Source organism: Tachysurus vachellii, chromosome 2, assembly GCF_030014155.1.
Source record: "Tachysurus vachellii isolate PV-2020 chromosome 2, HZAU_Pvac_v1, whole genome shotgun sequence".
Classification (NCBI taxonomy): Eukaryota; Metazoa; Chordata; class Actinopteri; order Siluriformes; family Bagridae; genus Tachysurus; species Tachysurus vachellii.
Genome location: NC_083461.1, coordinates 10,330,070 through 10,357,385, shown reverse-complemented (window position 1 = coordinate 10,357,385; position 27,316 = coordinate 10,330,070). Strand labels below are relative to the sequence as shown.

At 38.2% G+C, this 27,316-nt stretch overlaps 1 protein-coding gene across 8 annotated transcripts in view; it reads left to right on the top strand.

Annotated features, from left to right (window-relative positions):
• The window catches only part of nrxn1a (neurexin 1a), a 153,732-nt gene that overhangs the window by 33,922 nt on the left and 92,494 nt on the right, over window positions 1-27,316 (top strand). The gene's annotated exons all lie outside the window — the stretch shown is intronic.

Sequence of the window (27,316 nt, the reverse complement as noted above, 5' to 3'; positions counted from 1 at the left end):
TCTTAGGGGAATTGAAAGGGTATAAATAAATCATATTACAAGTGAGGGAGGGAAGACGTCAGCACAGCCGACTGGCTGAGAAATTGAGAAAGAGAAGAAGAGATGTGGAGTGATATAGAGATGGGTGGTGATAGGAATGGAGGAGAGAAAATGAAAGAGAAGGAGAAGTGACAGATGCACCCTTGCTTGATTGAGTGGTTACATGGGTATGCAGATAATGAAGGATACATGCAGACAGGCTGATTAACTGATTAATACTTCATCTGTCATCCCCATACGTATCTCATCCTTTATCACAGATAATGTCTGTTCTATCTATATCTACACTACTCACTGCATAGAATATATAGAGTCAGTTTTACATTTCTTATAGTCTCGAAGCAATGTGCTAATTTCCACAGGTGTCTACAGACATTTTTTAGCTGTTGATTAAAGTGGATATACAGTATGTACTCCTAAATAAAAGCGATGTAAGCAGTGTTTTGTGCAGCATTACTGTTATTAAGAAAGTCTTAAAAATAAACACTTTGTTATTCACAGGACATTATGCGTATTACAAATTTTCTTTACTGCCAATGTGTGTGATAACAATGATTTCTGCTTTTCCAAAAAGATAAAGATTAACAGATCAAAAAGATCTATAGGTCTATAACATGCCTTGTGGCTAAACACAGAGTGGTATATTGAGCCTGAGCTCGTTAAAAAAAAAATGTGGGAATTGGATCAAACAAATGCAATATGAGTAGATTTTTTTTTCTTCACATGAATGAAAATGTACTATTGCTAACCCCAAGCCCAGCTTTAATAGCCTAACCCTGACCCTGCCTATTATCCTAAACCTGGACCAAGCCTGACTCTGTCTCAGCCCTAACCTGAGATAAACTCTAATCTTATCTCAATCCTAGACCATCCGATTATAATCCTAAACAAGCTTTAACCCAAGCACACCTCAAATTCTAGACAAATTTAAACCCTATGCTAATCTTAACCCTAAGCACATTTTGAGCACTAGCCCAATCCTAACCCTAGACAAATTTTTACCTTATCCCAATCCAAACCCGAGACAGATTTTAACCCTGTACCTATAACTTTTCAAACCCTTTTATTTGTGCAGCTTTACAAATTTGCAAGCATGTGGCATTCTGTTAGTTTTCGAAGGATGTGCTTAATTTCCATATGAGATGATGTGTGATTTCATGTGAAGAGCACTGGGTTCAGATAACAGGTTTACAACTCTGGTCCTATATCCCATCTCAACACAACTGACTTAACTAATCAGATGATTATTAACCCAAATATCTATGTGAGGTGTTCCATGTGAAAATGTTGAGAGGGTTAAGATTCACTGTACAAGAGCAGATGGAGATCATCAGATGGAGTATTTGGTCATGATGGTTTGGCAGCTGAAGCCAATGTATCCTCGACAATTGCCAACAGTAGGTATATGTAATAATCAGTAAATATATTTAATACTCAGAAACAGTTTTTGGATTTACAAATCAATGTGCAGAACAGTTGGCTTGGTGGAATTCTTTGTAAAAGTGTTTTTCTGCACTTGTGCAGTGATTTGCCATCTTGTTTTGTACAGAAAAAGCTGTACCTGCCTGTGTCAGATTTCTTAAGTAGGCTGCAGGAGGAAGAGACTAAAATAAGCTGAGATATGAGAAATGCAATGGGGGCGGAAATGAATTTGAACAAAAAAAGTGTGAGTGTCTGTGCATGATGTAGGGTGTGTGTGTATGTGTGTGTTGTATACAGCAGTCCACCATGATGATGAGCATGCCATGATTGAATTCACTTTTCTCCTTTGGGTTTAAATACGATGTGGGCATGTGAAGACGTCAGCAGCCATTCTGTTCCTCTGCTTCCCCTCCTTTCTTCTCTTCTTCCCCTTCCCATCTCTCTTTATCTTTCTCTTCCACTCCTTTACATCTTCTTATACTCTTTCACCACCTCTTTTATCTCACCCCCTTCTCTCTGTATCTTTTTCATGCCTTACACACTCTCTCACTCCCTTCCATACTCAATCGATTTTGTTCCTTGACAGACAGATAGCAGTTGCTTTTAATCCTAATCCTGTTGTCTGTTTATACTGTGTCCTCCACATCGGAGTCAATAAGATTTCAGTGCATTACTGTCACACAGATGCTGACAGATCTGTGTGTTTGTGTGTCTATCACTACCCACATGCATGTCTGTTTTAGAGATACTGCTAGTCGCTTATTTGGTGTGCCTATATGATTGATTGTTGGGTTTAGGGTGTGTTAACTATCTGATGCACCATATTTACTAAAACCCCCTTCCTAATATCATTGTGATGCCTTAACATCTATGACCTGAGGCATGGCCTTGACAACACTGAAGTTTTGATATGGTATTTGGCACCAAGAAATTAGCAGCAGTTCCTTTCCTGAAAGTTGCAAGGTAGGGCCTCCATGGGTCAGACTTTGTGTTTGTCCAGCACATCCCACAGATGCTCGATCAGGTTTAGATCTGAAAAGTGCTTTGTCATGTTCTTAAAACCATTCCTGAACAATTTTTGCAGTGTGTCAGGAAGCATTATCCAACCGAAAGAGACCATTAGGGAATAACATTGCCATGAAGGGGTGGACTTGGTCTGCACCAAAGTTTAGAGGTGGTACGTGTCAAAATAACATCTACATAAACGCCAGGATACAAGGTTCTAGCAGAACATTACCCAGAGCATCACACTGCCTCTGTTAGCTTGCCTTCTTCCAATAGCGCATCCCTCTGCCATCTCATCTGTTCCTCAGGTAAGCAACACGCACACCTGTAAAAAAAACTGTGATTCATCAGACCAGGCCACCATCTTCCAACACTCCACGGTCCAGTTTTGATGCTCACTTGCCCAGTGTAGGCGCATTTGGTGGTGGACAGCAAGCTGTGATACACTGTGTGATCTGACACCTTCTATAATAGCCAGCATTAACCTTTTCAGCACATTGTACTACAGTAACTACAGTCACTAAAGTGTGCTACTGTTTACTTGCTGCCTAATATATCCCCCCTTGACAGGTGCCACTGTTACAAGATAATCAGTGTTTTTCTCTTCACTTGTCTGCAGTATATTGTATATATAAATAAATGTATATAAGTAGTAGGCATACTTGAAAGTTGGGTGATAGTGTAATAAGATTTAAGTGGATAATCTAAGTGGTGAGTGAGAAGGCATATTTCACTCTGTGTAGCCAGCTGACATAACTGTCACTGATAGACTGCATGAATCTACTGCCTGGGTTGGAGAGAATCACCCCCAGGGTCACTTATTTATGCCATTTTGTGTGCTTTATAGGCATCACTGATGCTATTGTCCATAATAGTCTGCTTTAAAACATTTGTTAAAAGAAAATCATCTGGTGTAGAGCTCAAAAATGAAACTGTGTATTGATTTCTTTTCATCTATGGAAGACAGAGGGGATTTAACCCTGATAGCATATTCATATCAGGAATCACTGGTGGATATAACTTGAGAAATCCACCAGGAATCACAGGAGGACAAATGTTTAATGTTTTTTGCTTCCAAAAGTCTATTTTCATTTCAGAATGAGAGTCGTGTTGTATTTTGTGTTGTGTGTATTCATGTCCCAGGTTAAACATCCTAACTATTATATTTCCACTAGAAACTTTAACACCAAGGATAGAACTTTATGCTCTGATTTTACCTTTAGCACTGCCATTAGTTTTTGGTAAAGAAAACAGAGTAGTTGAATGACGAGAACTTTGAAGGTTTTTCAGGATGCTCAACTGAAATGTTATCAGACATGAAGGCTGTGCTCACATTACCAGGCTGAAGTGGCACAAATCCGATTTTCCACCTTAATGTGACGTGTATCTAATTGTGTGGACACAAAAATCGAATCTTTTCACATTAGACCTGGCCGACTTTCATATGTGAGTCTAGATTGAAAACATAGATATGTGGACATGTGACATGAATGAGAACAGACAGACTGAACTTCATGAGGATTTTCCCAGCACACTTGTGCACATCAGTGTTGTCAACGTCAGTATTTCATTGTTGGCGGCAAGGCAAAACAATTAATTTTGTATTTGTATAGCTCTTTTAACAGCTATATAGCAAAACAGCTTTATAAATATAAAAATTCTGAATTAAATAATACAGTTTGAAATTTTAAGTTAGATTTATCCCTAATGAGCAAGCCAGAGGCAATAGTGGCATGGAACAACCCTTGGAGACGATGAGACAAAACAAAGATTTAGGCCAGCATCAGAGACTATATTAGGTGGGTAGATGGATATATTTTACTTCATGTATGCAGCATTGATTCAAATAGAGTTACTGGAATTAAGTAGTGTCCGAAAAGCTTGTCGAAGATATCAGTGTGTGCATGCGGGGTATAGTTTTTGGAACAGGTGCTTTAACATAAAAGATGGATATGGATCAGTTTCAGTTTCAAATGTGAACAGTCAAGATACACAGTTCTAATCTGAACAAAAAACTTTGTAATGTGTATATGGGATAGCCTAATAACAAAGAGTGCCTCAAAAAATTGATTTAGCTAGCTAGAGTTTTTCTAAATCTGACTAGAGTGAAAAAAATGACAACGTTAATTCCCTGCATTACTTATAGTTCCACTCATATGCCCCTGACTATTTGTACCCTGACAAATGCTTAAAGAGTTACCAGATTCAGCACAGGTACTTATTTATGCTGTAGGTCACTTGGCAGTTGAAATAATGAGAAAATGTGGGATTGCAGATTTGTTCCCGTGCTGTGCTGTACTGCATTATTATTTCACAGAGCCTAATCTGTGTTGCTTTGCCTCAGTGGACCGATACAACTGCAGTAAGGTGATTCATTCCAGCCCGCTGCTTTGTCCAACACTGCTGACACGTCTCAATGGAGAGAACACAATTGGTTGTGTGCAGCAGCCTTTGGTTTTAAAACAATGTTCTGTTGCTTTGCTCATACTCTTGCAGGCTAGAATATCAGGTGCCACATCCATCTTTGCAAACGTGTGTCAAATGTGCTTAATATCAGATAGCTATGAAACTGAGGACAATAGAGACACAGAGACATCACACTATGTTGTGTCTTCAAGATAGGCTGCAAAATCAACAATACGCTGCAAAATCTTAGCAAGTGATAATATCTTAAATATAGTCAAATCTATCTGTTATTTCTTATTGTAAGATTACAACCAACCAAATATAAGATTATTAAACATATTTCTAGGCATATTTTACTATTTTGGAAATTTATATTTTCCTACAGTATTTTTTTGGCAGCTAATTTTGCTGCTTTCTAGAAATTAATGTTTCATTACAATGAGCAGAATCTTCTGTCAATAGAACAAGAAAATGTAAAGATTATCTAAAGAAACCTTATATTTGAGTTTACTGTAATCTATAGAAATAGTAGACAATATAAATACTTGAACAGACTGAATGCATTTTAACTCACTAAGATGTCATTTTTTTTTTGCAACATGGTCATAAATAAGTGTAACAATTTTCAAGCTATTTCTGAATCTTCCCTCTCTCTCTCTCTCTCTCTCTCTCTCTCTCTCTCTCTCTCTCTCTCTCTCTCTCTCGCTCTCTCTCTTGTCTAGTTCTCTTTGTCTCACTGCTTCTTTGTCTTACTCTTGTTAAGTTTCTCTTGTATGCTCTGTCTTTTCTGCTATCTGTCTATCTCTCCTCTGAACATGTCTGTCTGTAGAGAGACTATCACTAAATGATGTATTGCTGAGTCTGGCCAGGATGAGTGCCAGATTCCGCAGATAAAGCCGTGCACTTAATTTCCTCCGTCCTCCATTTTGACTCAGTGGAGTTGTCTTCAGAGATTCATGCTCAGATGCGCACACTGCTTTTCTGTACACACACACAAACACACACACGCACACACACAGATGTGCAGTTAGAGCTGCTTTAAAATGGAAGTTAGAGGCATGAGTATCTATGTATATCTATATTTCTCATTATAAAACTATAGAAATGTAGATCATGAAAGTTAAGGGAAAGCAGTCCAAGAAACCAAAATCTGTCAAGCTCACTAGACAATCTGTGAGCTCATGTATGTGGAAGAGGGCAGATCACACTTTCTCTAAGCGTGATGAGGTGATGAGGCGTGAACAACACTTTGAAAAGATGCAAAGGCTGGCTTCGTGAGAGTCGAAGGAAGCACATGTGAGTCTGTGCTAGTTGTTGCTTGATAGGGGAAAGTTATCTTGTGAGTGAAAACATTGAACAAATCTTGAGAAAATAGAGTAAATATAAAAAAGATGGTTGCTATAGAAACTCTTGTGGTTTCGAAGATGGCCCAAATTACTTTGGTAGCAGCCAAGTGTGGACTGTTTTCAGCTTGGGAGAGTGAGAAATACAATAGGAAGCCACAAGAGGAAGAGTTTGCAAATAAAGCAAGTACAAGTACAAGTACTAGCAGATATTCATGGCATTAGCAGATGCGTGACAGCAGAAACAAGAGCATTCATATACTCACGCTGCCCACATACTGTAAGCACCAACAGAGCTTCAAAATCTATACCTGCAGATCCCAGGAAACTCATTATGTTCGACTATGTCACCTGCAAAGAAAATGAAAAGAATTCAGCAAGCAGTACACATAAATTCACATACACTTCTCATCTCCAGTGTCTCCTTCAGCCTTAAAAGGCTGCTTCAAGCTCTTTCAAAGATCCCTGCCTAGAAAAGAGTGACGATCTGTGCAAGTGACACGTAAATCCAGCTGCCAACAAATCCTAAAGGAGTTTGTCTTCGTTTGTGAGCTGGGCTTTGTTAAGATAAAACATGTCCTCTCATTGACTTTTGTATTAATTGACAAACACATCTCAAGACTCAGTCACTGGCATTGATCTAAAGAATGTCAACTATAATTCAAGGAAGGAAATCAAATAAGTCAATTATCACATAGATATTTCTTAAACACAGCCACGTCTTCAGCTTCAGAGGGAGAAAGATATTCCTGTGCAACCAAGGCGTTATTAGATGCTGGGATTATTTGTGACACATTCGATGACTAGTCTATTCTCTGTATACATCCACTCCTGTGCATACACAGTTGGCTCACAGTTTAACGCCCACCCTGCTGCCGTTAATGAAATCTTTGTGGCTAATGCAAACAGATGCAGATCATAATCTGCTCTTTCTATTGGCTCGCTCATGTCTCTGACCAAATTGTGCCGCACCCAGCAGAGTCCATTAAGTATAGGCGAATGGGTGTTTGTGTGTGTGTGTGTATGTTTGTGTAGAAAGAGAAAAAGACAGATGCTTCTGCTCTAGAGAGGACGAGCTAACAGATAAAAGCTTCACCGCTCGGTGCGCTTGAATGTGACCTGAACGTGACGAGACAGGAGAGTGTGTCTCTTCCACCGGAACTCTCTGCATGTGTTAAACCCTTTATCTGAGAAAAGCAATGCGCTGCCATGCTTTGATATATGTGTTTATATCTACAAGCACATTGAATAAATGCATGCGAGTTCACACAATAGAAGATATCCTAATTCACCAAAGGATAGCGAACGCTGGTGTATAGGGGATTTGTGGTGCAGAACATGGAAATGAGGCTGATTTCTTTCATTAACGACACATCATGCACAAATCCACCTCACAGAACACACAGAGGGATCAAAAATACTTTCACCCAAAAAGAGAAAGAAAAGTCCACATAGTACGGATTAACATATGTGAAGCAAATTCTGTGATCCTTTTCTGTGCTGTGCACTGTTTACTGATTTTAAACCTCTCATTAGATTCAAACACTTTCCCTTGAAGACGATAAGCCCAAGGCAACACTTTCTAATTAGTTTATGTAGCCCACTGGTGACTGCATTTGCTGTTGTGTTTTTTTGTTGCCTCTATAGCGACAAAGTGTCATTATCACTCACATTGGTATTTTTTCTAAAGCCTTAGGCTGCTTTCACATATGTGGTGTTAAATTCATTCGAATCCAATTTGGTGCATTTTCTCCTGTAGTGCAGGTAAGAACACTGCAGTTGCACAAGGAGATATCGCATAGAGCTCCTTTAATGAGCACGTAATCTCAGTCTGGTTTAATGCAGGCTGATTTGAACAATCCTACTGCAAGTGATTTAAGATGCTAAACTTGGTTTTAAGGCACCAACTAAGCTAAAGGACACAGCGGTACAGTAGCACTGTACAGGTGTGATGTGTTCCGGATATTTGGACCAACATTAAGAGAAAATAAATTATGAATGTGAAATTTGAAGGTAAATGTTTTAGGACTACACATATATTTTCTGGACCAATTATTCTACATAGAGTTACAGGGAACCTGGAGTCTGGGCAAAAGGCATGGGACACACTTGATGTGATGACAGTCCATTTCAGGGCATCATCATCATCATCATCATCATCACACACACACACACAGTATAACATGTAGTAAAATGCTTTTTACAAATTAAAAAAAAAAATAGAAAATAGCAAATTAACACTAAGGTAAAGAATACAAATAAAGTAAATAAATAAAATAAATAAATCCATACTGTATGAACAATCTAAAGATGCCAATCCGCCACAGCAGTTGTTTTTTTTTTTGTTGTTCCTTTCATTATGCCCAGTTCAAAACCATACTAAACTCAGCAAACAGACTAATACGTGTAATCTTCCAGTGAAGCTTCACTGCATATTGTCTCACTTGGAAATAAAGTGAGTGGATGGGCAGTTACTGTTTACCCAGGGGCTTTCACTAGAAACTTAGAGCAGAATGCATTTATATACATTCATCAGCTTGAAAGCTGAATCATGTAGTGCTCCTCTTTGGTGCTAACCACTTCATTAGGTAGCCATTATTTACCTCATACAGAGCAAGACTTTCGTATATTGTGTGGACTTTTTAGTGTGGGTTTGTTGTTTTGTTTTAATTCTTTGTCTTAAAGAAATCCCTGGACACTATCCATTAATTAGTGGAGTTTCATTTATCCTGTGTGTGGAACGTTCCAGTCTTTCTGTGGCATAGCTTCTTAGCTCATTATGCTCCATGGCAACTGAGACATCACACACTCACTATCATCACACCTTCCTTATGCAAGGTGAGCAATGACTCAGCCACTGTGTAGAAAACAGCCGAGCCTCAGAAATGTGTTTATGCTTTTCAGCGGTCAACTATTGCTTGAAGAACACTTTAGTGTATATGCAGAGATAATCGGTATTCAGGGTTAACCTAAAGATTGTTCATGTCAATGAAAGTTCTAATCTAAGGAATATATTCATTGTTATTTTCTAACATTTTTAGAAAAAAACTACAGTTTTTTCAGACAGGAAAGTATAGCGACATCGGTTGGCTAAGATCGGTGTCCCTGCGGCATTCACTTGCCTTCCTTAACGCACAGGCTGGCCGGGCATGCCAGTCACAATGGGCGCCCAGCCGTGCTCTCAAGCAGCATGTGTGGAGTGGGATTGGTTTATGTGTGAGTGGTGGAGAGGGTTCTGAATGACCTTTGAGGCAGCTCTTCTGCAGAAGAGCACTGACAGCTGGACAGCAAGCTGGAGAGAGCTGTGTGGATGTTGGGCTTGCTTCTGCATGCTGAGTAGGCCCTGTGACCTTGGCCATGTCCAGAGAGATCACCATGGAAAAAAACAATGGCCTACCATAGTAAAAACCATAGAGAGAGCAATGCTTCTGATAGCCTTAACATTCAACTTATTCTAAATCAATTGCTGCCCCCCCCTACACACACACACACACACACACACATTAGAGAGAGAGAGAAAAAAAAAGGATAGACCAATCAGCCAAGAAGAAAATTCCCATTTGATTTTCTAGCAAGTTACAATTTTACATTTGCATACTAAATCACATTCTTGAAAACAAAAGATACTGATATATCCTTAAGCAGCGATCACTGGGGCCCAAGCACCATAATGTCCAAATGATTTTGTAGAATCTTTGTTTCCTCTCAGTCTCTGACTACTTTTGGGTGTCAACATGTAACATTTCATGTGAGCCAGGGACATTTTTATGGCATGTTACAAAACTTCAGGAAGCTTAACACCAAAACATAAAACTTGGCACTGCTTGGTCTCCACACTTGCCTGAGTAAAGCAAGGATAGTTCACACTTCTATTTTTTTTGTAAAGAATCAGAAAAACAATAAGAGCAGTGAAACAGAGAAGTGATCTGCATTATGACACTTAATTAGTCTTGGAGGCAAGAGACATCAAAATGGGTTTAATGTTAGTAAATAAATAACTTTTTTATTTGAGTTTGCACGAAAAAAGTTGGAAAACTAGTATTTAGTTATTTTTTTATTTCGAAATGATATTGTTATATTTTGTTACACTTTTGTGTTAAACTGGTGGATGTCAAACATTAATTAGTTCATTCATTCAGTGCCGAATAAGTCAGTGAGTGTGTTACACACTAGCAAGCGAAGACAAAATAAAAGAGAAAGACATACATACACAAATGTTCTTAATGTTTTAATAAATAAAAAAAGTAAAAAAAAAAAAAAAAAAAAGGCAAAAGTTGCCACTTGATAATTAGCAGTTCCTCTATTTTTTCAGACCACATTCCAGTCTCTTTTTTTTTTTTTTCACTGGCTCATGGTTTAAAGCTTTGGAAATGAATGTAATTAAAGTTCGTTATTAAGAATTGCTGCTAGTGGAAGCAAACTGGCAAAGAATAATTCCTTCTACATCTTTTCCCCTTAAAATGAGTTGTTACATGAGTCTTGCGAGTTCATACACATCAGTTCATACATAGTGATGGGGCAGTGGTGGTTAAAGCCCCAGCACTTACAGCTGTCCCTGTTGAACCCTTGAGCAAGCCGCTTAACCATGTTCTCCAGAGGTGCTGTATCATGGCTGACCCTGTGCTCTGACCCCAACCTCCAAATTAAGATATGTGAAGAAAGAATTTTACTGTGCTGTAATGTATATGTGACAAAATAAAGGTTTCTATTTTATTCTAACTATAAAATGTTCCCCCTTTTTCCTCATCAAAGTCAGGTACGCTGTTCTCCATTTGCTCTTTGTCTCCCTCCGTTCCATCTCTCTCCGTTCATGCTGCTCCTGATCGGGGATAGGATTTATCCTCGGTGGGCTCTGGCTCAGTGTCAGCCTCTGCCTTTCTCCTAAGCGCTCCTGTTTACCTTTCAGTGTGAGTTAATACTCTGTCAACACCATTAATTCGCAGCATAATAGGGAGCGTCCGTAAGCGTCCGCAGTGTTTACCAGGCTGGCGACAGCTTGGTGAGATTGATTCAGTGATGCTTTATGTCCGGCAGTCTCATCTAATGACGTGCCTGTAAATTATACAGCACGAAGGCATGCAGGATAGGTGATACTCGGTCTGCGTTGCTGCCCTTCGCCCATCCTTCTGTCTACTTACTGGATCCCAGACATATATAAGAAAAAAAGGAAAAGAAAATCAGTTTTAGTGGCTGCTAATATATGCCCGTATTCGGTTTCTTTCTTCTTTACACCTTTTTCCTAATTTGTGCAAAAGCCTGAAGTCTTTGTAATGTGTGTGCTCAATTACCTGTGCATATTACACCGTCATATTGACGTGATGAGACAGAAGATTGTTTGAATTCTCATAAATTGTCTCCTCGCTCAGAGATGAGTTCTTCACTAGACGGCTAAAATATAATCTCTTTCGCATTCCTCCATAAGAATGGCTCAGCACTCTCGTCTCATCCTTTTCAAAGAGAGTGCCAATTTGGGCCGCGGGGCTGGGTGACTCACACTCACTAGAGCCGAGCTGTGGATCGGTGCCTGCAGAGCTCGATAATGGAGGAAGTGTGTCAGTCACATCACAGTCTGTGGGCCTGCTGTGTGGCCATCATTACCTTCTCCTTCCTCATCAAATGTTCACACCTTTCTATCTTTTTCTTACTACTCTCTCTCTCTCAGTGGCATTGTGTTGCACTCTTTAGGGCTGCTAAGTAGAATTGTTTTGTTGTTGTTGTTGTTGTTGCTGCTATTTTCTCCTCAAAGTCAAGAAATTCTGTCAGAAACATACGTAGCAAAGGTTATTTCTCTTTGCTTAACATAACAGTGTATTCTTGCTATTAAGAGAAGCACTAGACCAGCTACATTTCTGGGTTTCTTTTCACCCTAGAATCATGATAGACTGCTTAAATTACACTGTTTCTTTTTCCGCTAATAGTTTCAATCAGCTTATCAGATAAAATACCTCTTAGTTTATCATCAAGCAATATTACACAAGCAATTTTTGAAAAAATGGTGATCACATGTCAGTATTCAATGTAATTGCATGGTTGTGACTGCAATATTGCTTTTTTTATAACAAGAAATTAATATTGAGTACCTGACATTTCAGAAAAAAAGAGTTCTGTTTAATTCTGTTCTATTTTTGCACCTCTTGCAGATACAGATCCCAATAAACCACTCTTTTGATAACAGGCCGGCTTGCTGGCTAGATAGTGTAAAGTGATTTGTCTGTTAAAAGGTGAAATTAGCATCGCTTTTTTCTTAAAATATTCATCTGGTGCAATCAAAGGACTGCCTGGAATACAAAAAATAAACTTAATTTGGATTCCATGGCATGAATCTACACAAAATAGTCAACAATATTGAAATGGTTTAAATATCGAAAGTTTATACGTATTATTATTTACATATAAAAAACATCAAATTAGTGTGTATTTAATAAGCTCTGGGGCAAACTGATGTAAGAGAGGTAAGAGCCTCTTTTCGGTTCTGTCACCGAGGTGGTGGAATGAATCACTGAGTCACTGAGTCAACTTATTCTAAATCTAAATATTCTAAATCTAAGTCATCTTCAAACGGGTGAAGACCCATCTCTTCCTGAAACACTTAAACTAGCACTTTTTCCCTTGTTTATGTGTATGATAAAATAAAAAAAAAAATAAAAAAAACCTGTACATTTTTAGGTTGATGGTATCCTAAGTCTGTAACCTAGTGAACCAGTGTTAATGTGTTCATCGATAGAGACATAAAAGCACTTCTGTACTGTACGTCGCTCTGGATAAGGAAGTCTGCAAAATGTCAAAAATGTAAATGTAAATGTAAACAACTGCCTTTATAAATCAAACATTGAGTTAAATAGAGATAATCTGTGTATAATTTAAGTGTCACATGGTCTCATATTAAATATATCTGTTCATGGCAGGTCTCAGAGTTTGGCTCTTAACTTACCTAAACACAAAGAAGACCAAAGAGGTCCAGAACAAAGTTCTGAAAAAGTATTAATCAAAGTTTGGTTCTAAAAGAAAAAAAAACATCTCTAATAGACTCAGAGCACTGAATTCGTTATTATAAAACAGATAAGAGTTTGGCACAACTGTGACTTTTTCTAGAGAAGGCAAAAGTCAGTGACTGGTTAATGAGGGCATTATTCAGAGAAGCAATTATGAGGCCAAGTGTAACTCTCCATGGCTCAGATGGTAGACGCCAGAATTCATTGGACAGCCTTAGCCCCGACTATTCAGCCATAGCTCTGAGCGAAAAGAAGAGAGAGAATCCTTTATTTAAAAATTGACGTATGATATCATACTCTCCAACAAAAGGCATGTTGGAGAATCATGTAGAAAAAGAATCTCTGGTATGATGCGATTGTAGTATTGGCATAAATTGTAGTATTGACACTACATTTGGCAGACACCCAAGAGCCAATACTTATGCAAATAATAAGCGTCTGATTTGTCCAGTGGCATAAAAAATACACCAGCAGATGTTAGATATGGTGTAAATGAAAACGTAAAATCCTAGTTAAGTGGATAGCAATTTCAGTCTCAGGCTTTGAAAGCGAAAGGGGGTGAATACTTATTCAAGGCACTCTTTTGGTAACCAGCATTATTCACTGCAAATTGGAGTTTGTACTCATGAGGATAGTCTTAATATTTAATTACAGTACATTATATATCACATTTATGAGACTATTATATTATCCGGCTGGAAAGCTAAAATACCGGTTCATGTGGATTTTGTTTTGTTTTTCAGTTTCTGGGCTAATTAAGAAATATGTAATAAATTTGGGGGAAAGCATTTCTAACTAAGCTAACGATACAGAAAAGAAAAAAAGTATTTAAATGTAGTACACCTCAACCACTGGCATATACAGCAACTTTGCTAGCAAGTCAAAAATCATTTGCTTGATCATATTTAGAAGACATTTAAATGTTTAGCTGTTTGTCACTTCCTACATCCTGCCTTGATGTATGGATATTACAATTCTACAACTTTTCCTTAACAAAATGACAAAACAAGATACCTTCTTTCTTGAGTTGCTGGATGACCACAACACAAATAACAATAAAGGGCTGAACAGACCAGCACAAGGAGATTAGGAAAGAGTCGATTTTAATAGTTATTTATTATTTGTTTCTGTGTGTCATGTCTTAACCGTAATTGTCGATGCTGTACGCTGAGAGTTGGTCCAGTATCTCTGTTTATATTGCTGTTTGTGAGTGATATTTGACTGAAAAGCTGACACAGTGTCAGGCTCCACAGTTGACATGGCTGTGATTACTGCTGCTGAGGGAATGACATCTGTTGAGATTTCCATGGCGAGTGTTACTCATGGTGGATGTCATTAAAAACGGGTTGTTTTTTTTTTCTCTGCGTGTGTGGTAAAGACTAGCCATGGGGCTTGAATGAAGATAATGGCTTTTCCATTACAAATACACCAATATTTGAGAGAACAATTCCGGCATGAACCGCGAAAGGGTGAATTACATTTGCTCTGTTATTTGATACTGTTCAAGAAATAACTTTTATTTCTTCCTCCCCTCTACATCTGAAATAACAGTTACCGTGCAGCGACAAGTAGAATTCCAGCAAGATGAATGTCAGACTTAGACTTGATTCTGTAACTCGTGCAGGTCACATCTCTACGCAATCAGACACGCGGATGTTTTCTGGAACGATTTTAGTCATAAATTCGTGACTCAAGGGTTGGCTTGGGTTTTTTGTGTGAAAGGTGATATGGAGCTTCAGCGGAGGGAGAGTGAAATGTTTTGTTAGCGAAGCGGCCATGCAAGAGAAGATAAGTGACAGCGCTGTGGTTGTGTGTGTGTAAGGTACTCAGTGAAGCGTGTGTTGTCGCAGTCAGCATTCACCTCTTAAACTTGTGTGTGAGTGTGCGTGCGTGCATGCGGATGTAGGTGTGTGTGCGTAGTGTAGTGTGTGCTAGAAGCAGGTTGACATAGCAAAGCCGTGTCCTGCCATGAGAGTCGCGTTGAGATTGTATAAATAAGAGATAAAGGTAATGAAGGGAGCGAGAAGCAGTGACGGCAAGGGAATGGAAGAGATAGAGAAGCGCCAGGGTTCTCTACGTTAACTTCAACGTGAAGTAAGTAAACAGCTGAGGCATGAAAGGAATGACTTGATATTTGAAAGACACAGAATTATGTAGATTAATTGCAGAAGAAGGCGGTGGGGCTTATCAGTGAGCGGCAGCACTTTTCCCTCAGCTCATTTTGGTGTGTGTGTTTTAATGGATCATGGGGTTATTCATAAAGCCCTACCTGAGGTGGTGTGTTTGTGTGTGTGTGTTTGTGTGTGCGTCTGTTGGGAGACTAGGTGGAGGAGGCTGAGGCAAGCATAAGGCTCTTCTCCATCTGGGGACAGGATTGCTTTCACTGCAACGTCCTTTTTGTCCTTTCGCCTACCCACACACTCCCATTTCCATTCCAATAGACCTTTTTTTTCTCTTGCTCACTTTCTCTCTCTTATTTTTTCTCCAGAGTTCTCTTATTAAGGGGTCTTGATGGAGTGTGTCGGCGTTGGAGAAAGGGATTCAGACCTGCCAGTATTGTAGTGGTGTTTTTTTGTGGTGTGAAAGCAAGCTAAAGAATAAACGAGGTGTCGTAGCAAAGTGGTTCTGGTTCAGTATAATACCCAGGAGTGCTTTGATGAGCTTTGCTTGGGATGTGATTCGTGTTCTTGTGTTTTGTGCCTGCTCGTCGAAGCTGTCCTCCTCTCCCCGTGTCCTGCTGCTGTGTGCGCTCTAGGCACGCTGTTAAATTCTCCTCTTTGATCCGAGGGGAAGAGACGGGCACAAAACAGACTCATGGGAAATGAGTAGTTGCGTCTCCCTCCCTGCCGTTGCAACCCACTCTTGTTTTCTTGCATACTGACAATTAACGTTTCTGCTTGCCAACATACTCTGTCCTTTCTCCCTAGTCAATGTTTATAGCCAGGCATTTACAAACTTGGGGAAAGGGACAGTGTGTGTAAATACTGTTTCTGTCACAGTACAGCACAAACTGATGTTTTTGCATTCAAGCGTTACAGCAGTGCAAATCTGTTGCACATATGGCTGTGGGTTTAGCCTCAGTTTATGATACGGGGCCAGAAATGCTGCACTTTTGCATCAGGCTTAACGTCTCTGTGTTATCCATAATAATAAATGGGTGCAAACCAGGCATAGTTATACAGTAATTCAGGAGCATTAAATAGAGCATGTAGATTTATTCTTCATCTTGGTGTGAAGATGAGCTTCTATGAGCATAAGAATCATTTCCACTGCCTCACAGGCTCATTTTTAGAAAAATTTATTTCATATCAGTTTGCTTGACTGGTTTAATAAAAAAATCGTTCGGGTGTGATTATCCTCGGCTTATGAGACTACACTAACAAATTCACTACAAATTCAGTTCAAATTTCCAAAGAAAATGTGAAAATCATAATATGTATAGTATGTTTTATTCTCTATGTTTTGCAGTATGTACAGAATTTGAAAAATATTAGGAATTATAATTTTCAATTTGTCGACCAAACCTAATTTGGACTGCATGTGTTACTTCTGTGTGGCTTTTTGTCAGTGATACTGCTTGTTAAAGTGTGGTGTTTACCTTGCTGTGTGCCATCTTGGGTTTTAAAATGGCTGCCGGTGTGTTGTTGTAGCAAGTGAGTCAGTCAAAGGCCTGAGGAGGTGAGAGGAGGGCAGGATATAGAATCTTATTAGAAGGTAGAGAGAGAGAGAGAGAGAGAGAGAGAGAGAGATGGGGGTATTGGTGAGGAATGTGTTAAGATGCTGACAGGATCTCACTGTGGCTCCTGGGATATTGCAGAAGAGAGCACATCTCTTCTCTCAGTCATGGTGGTGCTCTGCATGAGAACGGAAGCACATTGATCATTCGTTTCCTGGAATGTAGAATGAAATCAGCAAAAGGAAAGTGATGAATACTGACATATAGTAGCATTCAGCCACTCCATTAAGAGGCACTAAACACAGCTATCTCTGACACAGAGCGATCGGGGAACTATGGCAGAGTGAAGATAGTGGTTTAATAAACTGTTGGCTGAATGACAGAAAGGACACACACACACACACACACACACACACACACACACACATACACACATACACATCCACACACACAGGAAAGGGCTTTATTATGTTCTCATATTTAAAGTACCTCCAATATGTAATTTGGATGAACATGCTCACTAATCTAAAAAAAGACATACACATTTCTTTATATATTTACCCTAAATAAGCATATCAAGGTATACGAATATGAATACACCTGCACATTAGAAATACATGGTTCTCCTACTCTCTGTAATATCTATATATCACTACAGTTAGCTAACTCATCTACCTGGCCACTACTAAACTATCAAATGTTTAATGTAACTTAGTAATTTAGTGATATATAGATATTTTTAGGCCTACTGAAAAACAATTTGCAAACAAATTAGACCAAATCCCCAATGACTCTCTATTTACTATTCTGTAGATGAGGTATGTCCTGATATTTCAATATTTGCATTGCTTACTGTATAGAAATCTTCAGACTATTCCACAAAGCACATAGGATCTATGACCTTATATAGTTCCCTGTCAATTTAATATTCATGAGCCACATGAAATGAGCTGTCTCTGTGGACTACTTCCTGTGTGATTTGCGTTAATTCGCTCGGTGTATCCTGTGTGTAACAGTGGACCTTATTTATCAACGTTTTAGAAAAATCGTAATTTTGAAAAACGTTTGTCTTCATACTCAGGTGTGTATGTTGATGAATGCTAATCAACCAAGCCCAGGTTATTTTTATTTGTTGATGCCTACAAAACTCCATAAAAGGCCAAGCTTTTTGATAACTGCAAAATATATTTTTTTTCCAAAAATTACAACCCTTTGAAATGTCCAAAATCTTGAGCCGAATTACAGAAAAGCTAAATTAGAAGTGAGTCAAGTGAAAAGCATAGAGTCTCTGGGAATTTCACACAACAGAAATTTCTGGTCTTATTTGTCATAATTTATAATTTATTTATTTATTTTATTTCTTTTTTTTTTTTCCTAACTAATATTTCTTTAGTATATTCCATTAATATGAAATGACTGGATTTTACAAAAAAAAATCAGTACGTGTGTACATCAAATACGCTTAACCTTGGCACTGTAATCTCTAAATAAAAGTGCAGTAACTAGCAGATGGTATAATTAAAGCCGGTCGGCTGAGGTTTATGTTAGTTCATTTTTTATGTATAAACTTATGCACACTCAGAGTGCATGAGTAGGACACGATTGTTTTTCTGCAATTATACCATTTTCTTGAACACCACATATCTTGTGAATAAATCCGTTTGTATCCAGCGTGATAAATGAGGCCTATTGCCTGACTCCTGGCATATCGTACATGTGCCTCAGCAGTGTGTTACTGCTGTGAAGGGCAGAGATGTTCAGCTTTTCATATCTCTTGTAATTCTGTATCAGTACTAACCCTCATATCCACATTCACAGCCAAACCATTACATCAAATTACACTCAGGCAGCACAGAGCTCTCTTCTTTCTCTACCAGTCTCGGTCTTTTACCATCCATCTCTCTTTCACTCTCTCCCTCTCTCTATTTTTCTCTCTCTGTCTCGGCTTGTCTTGGTCTATCTATCTATCTATATCTATCTATCGCTCTCTCTCAGTAGGTGCTGTGGGTTTCGGTGTGCAGGCAGGGGAAGAGTTGGCAGTACACTGAACCCTGGGACATATGGCAAGGCCTGGGTGTGAGGAAGGAATGCTGGTATGATGCTTTAGAGAGGTAGCTAACTGTGACAGTGAGGGACATTTTAAATAAGGACCAGCAAAGGTTCTGAAAGAAGAGGAAGTGAATTGAAATAAATAATGACAGCAAACGACAGCATCCCCTTAACTGGATGTCAGAGGAACACAATGAATCAAACCTTCTCACAGACCCTGTAGATATTTATGCAGCATCTCTGCAACATTAAGCCGTGTGGCTTTTTTTTCTGTGTTCCTGAGCAAGTGTGGAAAAAAGTCAGGTATTTAAATGCTGAGACTAGACACATTAAAGGGAGCTCAATAGCAAGAGAGATGGAGATGCCTGCGGTGGAGCATATAGTGTGTATCAGTGTGTATGACTATATGTGTGTGTGTGTGTGTGTGTGTGTGTGTGTGTGTGTGTGTGTGTGTGTGTGCGTGCTAACACAGTACTTAGCATGAAAAAGCCTGTAATGAGGAGTGTGAAGGTAGCTGGAAATATTTGAATCGACATTGTGTGCCTCATCACACTGCTTCACTGCTGTGCTACTGTGTTACAGGAAGTGTTTGTTTTAGGGCATTACGCTGATCTTCCCAGGTTACATGGATATGAATAGTGGATATGAATACGTTCTGTGGACGTCTGCGTTCAACATGAAACCATGGATCCATAACCACAAACAAAATAGCTTTCTAATGACTCCGGAAACCCAAACACATTATTTGTAGATCTCAAGGGTGAACTGATACAATTAATAAGGTACTGTATAATGTCCAAAGACGAGCATCAAATCGGAATTTAATGAAGACAGCAGTAAACAATAAGCCCGTTATTTTCTGGCAGACATTGTTCAAAAGGTCAGCGGTTTAGCTCCTGATAGCTGTCTGCTGAATTCCCAGGAGTGCTTCCAGTTTTTCCTGATTATTTTACCTAAAAACTTAGCAACCATGTCTCATTAAGTTTGGCCTTTCGGTTAAACTCGCAATTGGTGAAACCTTTTACTTTTACCCTGCCTTGTATTCATTTGAGATTGTTGTGGATGGATTCTTGGATGCCCTTTAATTCAACACCATGTTTGCAAGATTTTTTTTTCTTTTCTTTAGTACTTCTGCCTTTTGATTTTGCACAGCATATTGTATAGTGAAAATGAAAAAAAGTTTAATGACTTCAAAATTATTCTCAAATTTGTGCAGCCATAAGAAAGAATCCTAATTTGACTATAGTATTAAAATGTATATAGTTTGGAAAAGTAAAACTTAAAAGTTGTGCCTGCATAAATATTAACTATTAACCATTATGGCTGCATATGATGTATACACCAGTGAGAGAACATGTTAAAGAACCTGAATAAACAAACTGTAGCATGAAAACCTAAAGGACCTGTCAAAACAAGGTCTGGAAATGTAGCAGCCATTATTTAAAAAACAAAAACAAATTCCAAACTCTGAACATCCTGCATCAGTGCATCCATTATTAAAAAATATGAAGAATATGGCACAGCCACAGATCCGCCTAGAGGAAGCCATCTACCAAAAGTCTGTGGGTATTAGTCAGAAAAGCAACCAAGAAAATGATGAAGAATTTGTGCTTTTAGGCAAAACAGATTGCATATAAAAAATTAATTCAACATTATTTTTTTTTTTTGCCTCCAAACAATTTTTCTTTTCTTTTGCCATGAAAGTCAAGCACGTGATACACCCGCTGTTCAAGTGGTTCAGGTTATGAGAACATGGTTTCTAGGCAAATAGAAATAGCTCTCATAGATTTTTTGTATACAAAAATGGCAGAATGACAGTGAAAAAAACAACAAAACCAGCAGGAATGCCAACACTTCCAATCAAGAGAAGACTTGATATGAATAAAGTTGCACTGTGATTACACCAACATCAACAGTTTAACACAACTCATGAACTCAGAGCTTTCAGAACATTTGGGCTTCTGAAATAGTGAATACCATAAAAGTGGATCATTCATATGAATTCCTGGAATGGATTTGAACTTTAAAGGTGGCCAGTATATTGATCTATATGTTTCTTGTGGACATAATACAGAGATACAGTATAATTATGTTCGTAGTTAGTATCAGAGCCTTTCTGTTCCCAAAACAATGTGTAAATATTTTATTTTTATTACATCCTGAAGTCTTTGACACTGCTATCTATCTCTGTGATACAACCACCCTGGAATCCAATCCATATCTGTAGATTTGCTAATAGTTTTTTTTTTTCTCTCCCGCAGCAATTTTTGCCACCTTAATCTTTCTTCTTTATGGTCCATGTTAAAATGTAGTGAAATGTTGCTTCGCGCAATGTATTCAAGTGACCCAGAGACGAGTGCTCGCAGGCAATTGATATCTCTGTGAGAAAGCTTTTTAAAGGTCTCTCATTGATTTGCTCAAATAAAAGGACAGAACTGTGGTGTGTGAGCCTTTAGATCTCATTTTTTTTCCTCTTGTCATTATCCTGTATAAAATATTTAACAATTTCTGAGGACGTGTATTGTGTGAAATCTACAATACCTGCCATACGTTGTGATATTAATTACAATATGTCCTAACGAGAGGTTCCATTGTCGGAATTAATGAACCAGAGGGTGTTATGATCCTTTTGCCATTGTCAGTGTTTCGGTTTGGTTTGGAGATTGATTTACAAGGGGGAAGGATAATCAATTGACTAATAAATCAATATTAAAGCATCCTACTCATGAAGATTGATGCACTGTAAAGGTGAGACCAACGTATTCGTAATGCAGTGTTCGACTTCATAACTAACTGAGAATGGCTCTAGCAGCTTGGGATTAATCATTACCTGGAATTATTACGTGCAGTATATTTTTACTTATAAATCAGTTGATAATGTTTATTAAGTGATACTTGAGGGTGTTATTAGCAGTTGTGTAAGCTTAGTGTCAGCATAACCAGCTCAGCAGTCCGCTCTTTCTTTAATAGGATTGTTATTGCCGTCAGTGGTCCATAGCCGCTGGTATATATTTAGCCCGGGTAATTGCAGTGTTATTATCTGCAGTTGTTGTCATTCCTGTTGTTTTTTTCTTCCTTACTGTCGTTAGACTGCTCTAACTCTCCACAGCAACTCTCATTAACCACTGTACTTTCATCTGCATCTACAAATGAACAGGAAGAGATGGTGGATCATGGATTGGCTGTAGTACTGACCTTTCTGACATGTCCAAACACAGACCCCTGATGTACATCCCCTACCATCCTCTAAGGGGATTGCATTTATACTATACATATATATATATATATATATGGAGGTGAATTTGCGCAAAATTAACACACACACACACACACACACACATTTTGTCACACACAGAAGCACACAAACATGAACACACCCTTGCCGAGTGAAAATTGTTCAGGGATGTATGCCGGCTGAAGGTGTTGGGGATGGAGGTGTGAAGACCGGAGATATGATGATGATAAATGCTGAAGAAGGGGGGATGTGTTATGGTAGAGAGGTGTGAACAAGGACACATGTAACAACGATTTACTTTTTGCAGTTCTTCTATGTGTCATTCTTTATCTCTTAATTATCAGTGCTTCTAACTCTAGCCATCTGTGCTATATAATACTAGAATAAACAAATCCTGTTTAGAAATGGGATACAGGAAAAATAATGTTTGAAAAGGCCTTGTGAAAGTACTTAAAAAGAAAGACTAAAATCTGAAGGAAAAGTACTCATCTTGCACTTCATGAAGATTCAAACAGGTCTTTTATAGATCCATAGCTTAGCTGATGAAGTGACTAACAGCTGGAGATTTCCTCAACTGAGCATTCTTAGAGCACATACCTTTCCCTACCAAGACCTCTTAGGTTTACACACCATGAGTCACTGTTTACTTCTCCTTTTATTCATTCATTCCTTGGATGTAAGATGACAAATGCACACATACACAGTGCCATTAAATAGATAGATAATAGAAGGAAGGCCAAAGTGTGCTGGTTCTACTTTCTTCAAGCAGGGATGAAATAAGAGGAGCTGCTATGTTGTTGTTTGAATAGGTTGGTAAATGATTTTGTCCTGTGGCGAATATGGAGGTAGTGCAGTCTCCCTTAAGATTTAAATGGATTCTGTGCTTTAGCTTAGACTAGCCATTTATCTCACCTCTCTCAAATAACTCTGCTGTCAGGGTAGTGGCCATTAGCTTGGGATGTAGATGACCCATCAAAAACATTGCCAAGTAACAACAAATGTGTTTGATTTTTGACATTTAAATCACACTGACTTCATACAATGGTATCACAGGATACTCGAATTTGACGCTTGAACCATATTCTTAGCTTCAGTAGCTAAGTTCTGCTAAAATTTAGAGAAATGATAGTAATTGTGTCCTGTGTACAAATGTATTTAAACAACACAAAATCTACGTGGTTTAAAAAAAACATCCTGTCTATTCACAAGAAAAAAAACATCAAATTAAGGAAAATAACAGGTCTGATCTGATCTGATACTATTGAGTGTTGGAATAATCCTCAATCTATTTCTTAAATGTAGGCTTAATATACATCATTTAGAATAGGATGGCTTCCTGATGCAATAAGTATGGAATTAAACACAATGGGACATGCTGTTACATGACAGTAATTCACACCGGGGTGGCGTGATACCAACCTGAGTACATTACTAAAGGGAAATTACTCTCCCACATCCTAAACTGTGTTATTCCTAAAAAAGAAAAACTACACCGATTTACAAAAATTACAATTTCTAATTTATTACTGAATAATGTGTTGTGTTTTTTAACCATTTACAGTTGCATATCGTGTCGTGGAACATCTGTGAAACAAATTAATTTGTGTTATCAGTGATAGTAGCTTTTCTCACTTCTTATAGTATCTTTGATCACCAGTCTTTTTTTATTCTTTCTCATAATGTTAATGAGTCATAAAAAATTGAAAGACTTCATCACCAATTCAATGAGTATATTTGTATACTATATTTGAGTATATTATATACAAAAGAAAATAATTATAATAATAATAATAATAATGTATTAAGATGAGCGAATTAATATAAATCTATGCGCTATGGTGCAGATGCTACATCTGTTGTCAAAGCCAATTTTATAGTGAATGAATCCACAACTTTTGATTCAAGAATTCATTCAAAAGCGCTGTGATATCTGTAATTTAACACCGTAGTTCTGCATTTTGTTAAATAATAGGTCTGATAATGTAGAAATACCAGAGGGATTGGGAACAGATACAACCACAGACATTGGAACATGTGCTGATATAACTGGAGCACCATTAGCAGTTCCTATCTCTGCCACCCTCGTACTTAATAGCGAGGTATTATTTAAGCAGCATTCTGACTTTAGTTGTCATATCGGGATATTGACCCTTTAGCCATTTATCTCTCCTACCAGGAGATATTGACTCAACTGAGTTGTTAAAAAGCTTTTGTGTCATAAAACCTGTCTGTCAATGGAACTTGAGTAAAAACCTCCTATTCAATATGTTCAAGCTACAGTCAAAGTCAAATCATGCCGCATGCCACTATAGAAGATTTTACAGTGCACACACATTAAACTCCTTCAAACTGATTTATAGTAAAGAGCAAGAAAATTCGTCTCACTACAGAATGTAACGGATTATCTGATAATTTCTTAAATCTTATTTGCATCCTCTTGCTCTCTTTTTATATTTCATTGTTGTGTCAAAATTATCCGCATAAATTAAAGTCCTAAAGGTAATTGGTTATATTTCATACTGTTACATATTACATACATATTAATAATTCATACTGCCTTTAAAAAAAGCTTGTAGTAGGTAAAAATGTCATTAGGCGTAATTAATTTCCCGAACAAATGAAGTAACCGATCAATCAAACATCAAGACAGGACATCAATCTTCTGCTTTCAAATGTAATACTCGAGCTCAAAGCAATTCTGTTCTGTGGTATAAAGTCTGTAGCAGTGCAGTGGGTGTATTAATATGAATTTATGTAGAGAAGTGTATGGGGAATAAAAAATACATTCATTAAAATCTTCCAGTAGTATTGATTTGACAGACCCTGTCATACTGCATCTGCAGCATACACCAGATTTCAGTCAATTAATGATGACACTATTGACACGGCTTTATTTAAGGCATAATTAACTTTTCTTTAACCTGCCCTTACCGGGAGCTATTTACAAACAGCTGGCGTATGAAATTTTTTAAGGAACGTGCCAAGAAGAAGAAGAGCTAACATTAATTTCACTTCATACTGGCCGAAAAATACTAAGCTTAAAAAAAAAAAGACAATAGCTTGTCTCCCTTTAGAGACACAGTCCACAACATTGAAACCACTTCTTGTTTCATGTCCTCAAGGCAAAACTGTCGCCTGTAGCATTAAAACATAAGAGAGAGATAGAGAGAGCAGCAGAAACCAGTGGAAAAAGCCTATCGTAGCATTTCTGGATTTTAATTGAATTTGATTAGCAGATAATTAGAAAATAAGCATGTCTTACATTTTTATTGTCGCTCCAAGTTCATCTTTCGGCCACTAGAACAAAGAAAAAAAAAAAAAAAGAAAGAAACCTTTTTATGAATAAAATAGTCGACTGGATGACAGAATTTAGTCCCAGCACAGGGAAAAAGGGGCATGGAAAATTTAGTATTATGTAACAAATGGAGTTTGATGTCGTCTTCAGCTGTCACTCATTATTGGTTATTTGCACTTCACAAAATGTCACACAGAAAATGTAGCTGTTTGATGAAGAGCCTATTTCTAGAGTAATGGCTTCAGTGCCACAAATGTCAGATGAGGTGAAGAATTTCCTGGCGAGTGTGTAGTGTGGTTATAGTTGTGGTGTGGAGAGCAATCTGATTTAACAAGAAGGGGAGAGATGATAGATAGGAAAGTGAAGAAAATCACATTAGTAAACATCTAGATGGAACGCAGATAAAGCATTCCGGGTGGCTGAGCCACATATTGGCATCGGGCTGGGAAGCTGTAGTCATACGAATTAAATTACTGTTAAATTAATGTTGCTTGCATTCTACCTGCATGTGCTGGAGTGTACAACTGTAAAACCGTGTACGAGTGTGTGTCCATGCATGAATGCAGACCTGCCGGTGTGACTCTGTGGGCAGCTTCCTGCGCTGTGTCATACTCAGGCTGAGTCAGCTCAATGAAAAGAAGATGGAAGAGAGCCAGATTCAGATCCACCCTTCATCCCTGAGCCCTCACTACCTCCAGCACAGCACAGAGACTCTGCTGATACCCTTCAGCATTTCCCACTGGAGAATATTCTCGATAATCCTGTTGTAAATTAGCCTGTACACTGACCTAATTGTGTTGTAAATTCCAGGATTCATGGTAATTTGGTTCATTCCTGTTGTGAATTGGCCATTAAAAAGATAGCCTGTCTCATTAAAATTCTTGACATGAAGGAGGAGGCACTGAGCGCACTAAATCTGAGTCATTGTATTATCTGTCTTCAGCTGGTAAAGGAATTAGAGATTTACTACAGTACACTCACATTTGTAATAGTCAAATAGTGAGTTCAAGGCAAGTGATCAAAATAACCCCATAAACAATCTATTTATGTGTGTGTACAGTATGTGTGTTAGTGTATGGAACCCTTACAGTAATGACTCTCTGAGTGTGATACGGCGCAGAGTGTGGACCTGGTTTATTTATGATTCTTGGCTCTCATTTATGACCAGATGGTTCTGACCTTTGTCTCAGAGGTGAGTGTGTGCATGTTGTTATTAACTGGTTAGCACTCATGGGAGACTAAAGGTAAGTTGTTCTGCATCATATTTACTCTAGTCATTAATGCAAAATACAGTCTTTGGATACGCAGTAAAGTGACAGCATATCCATACCGTACTGCTGAAGGTTAGATGACATACTGTAGGTCTAAACAAATACATTTGCATTTTGTCTTAATTCTACCTGTATTTTCTGGCCGTTTAGTAATGTAGTTATACAGAAGGTTGTTTTATATCTCTAAAGTTACTAACTGTTACTGATCTGTTGATCTCACAATTTCAACCCATCCATCAGAGGAACAGAGACCACCATTTGATCACCATTGACTAGGTATTACATTCGCAGCAGTGATACTCAATTGAGGGTGTGTCAACAAACAGCACTACTAATTGTATACAAGGTGGACTCAAGGTAAACTGATATAATGAGGATAATCCACAGCTCAGCTAATAGCTGTTCACTGGTTGTAATTTTCCACTGATGGAGTGTGAAGCAACACTAACAAATTGTGCATAGCAACAGATGGACCAGAGTTTGTACATACCTACCAAAAAATTCACCTTTATGCTGTTAAGTTTGTCTAGTAAACTATTGGGATTTGGTGTTTGGGAAAACAGAACTGTTTTAGGAAATTAAA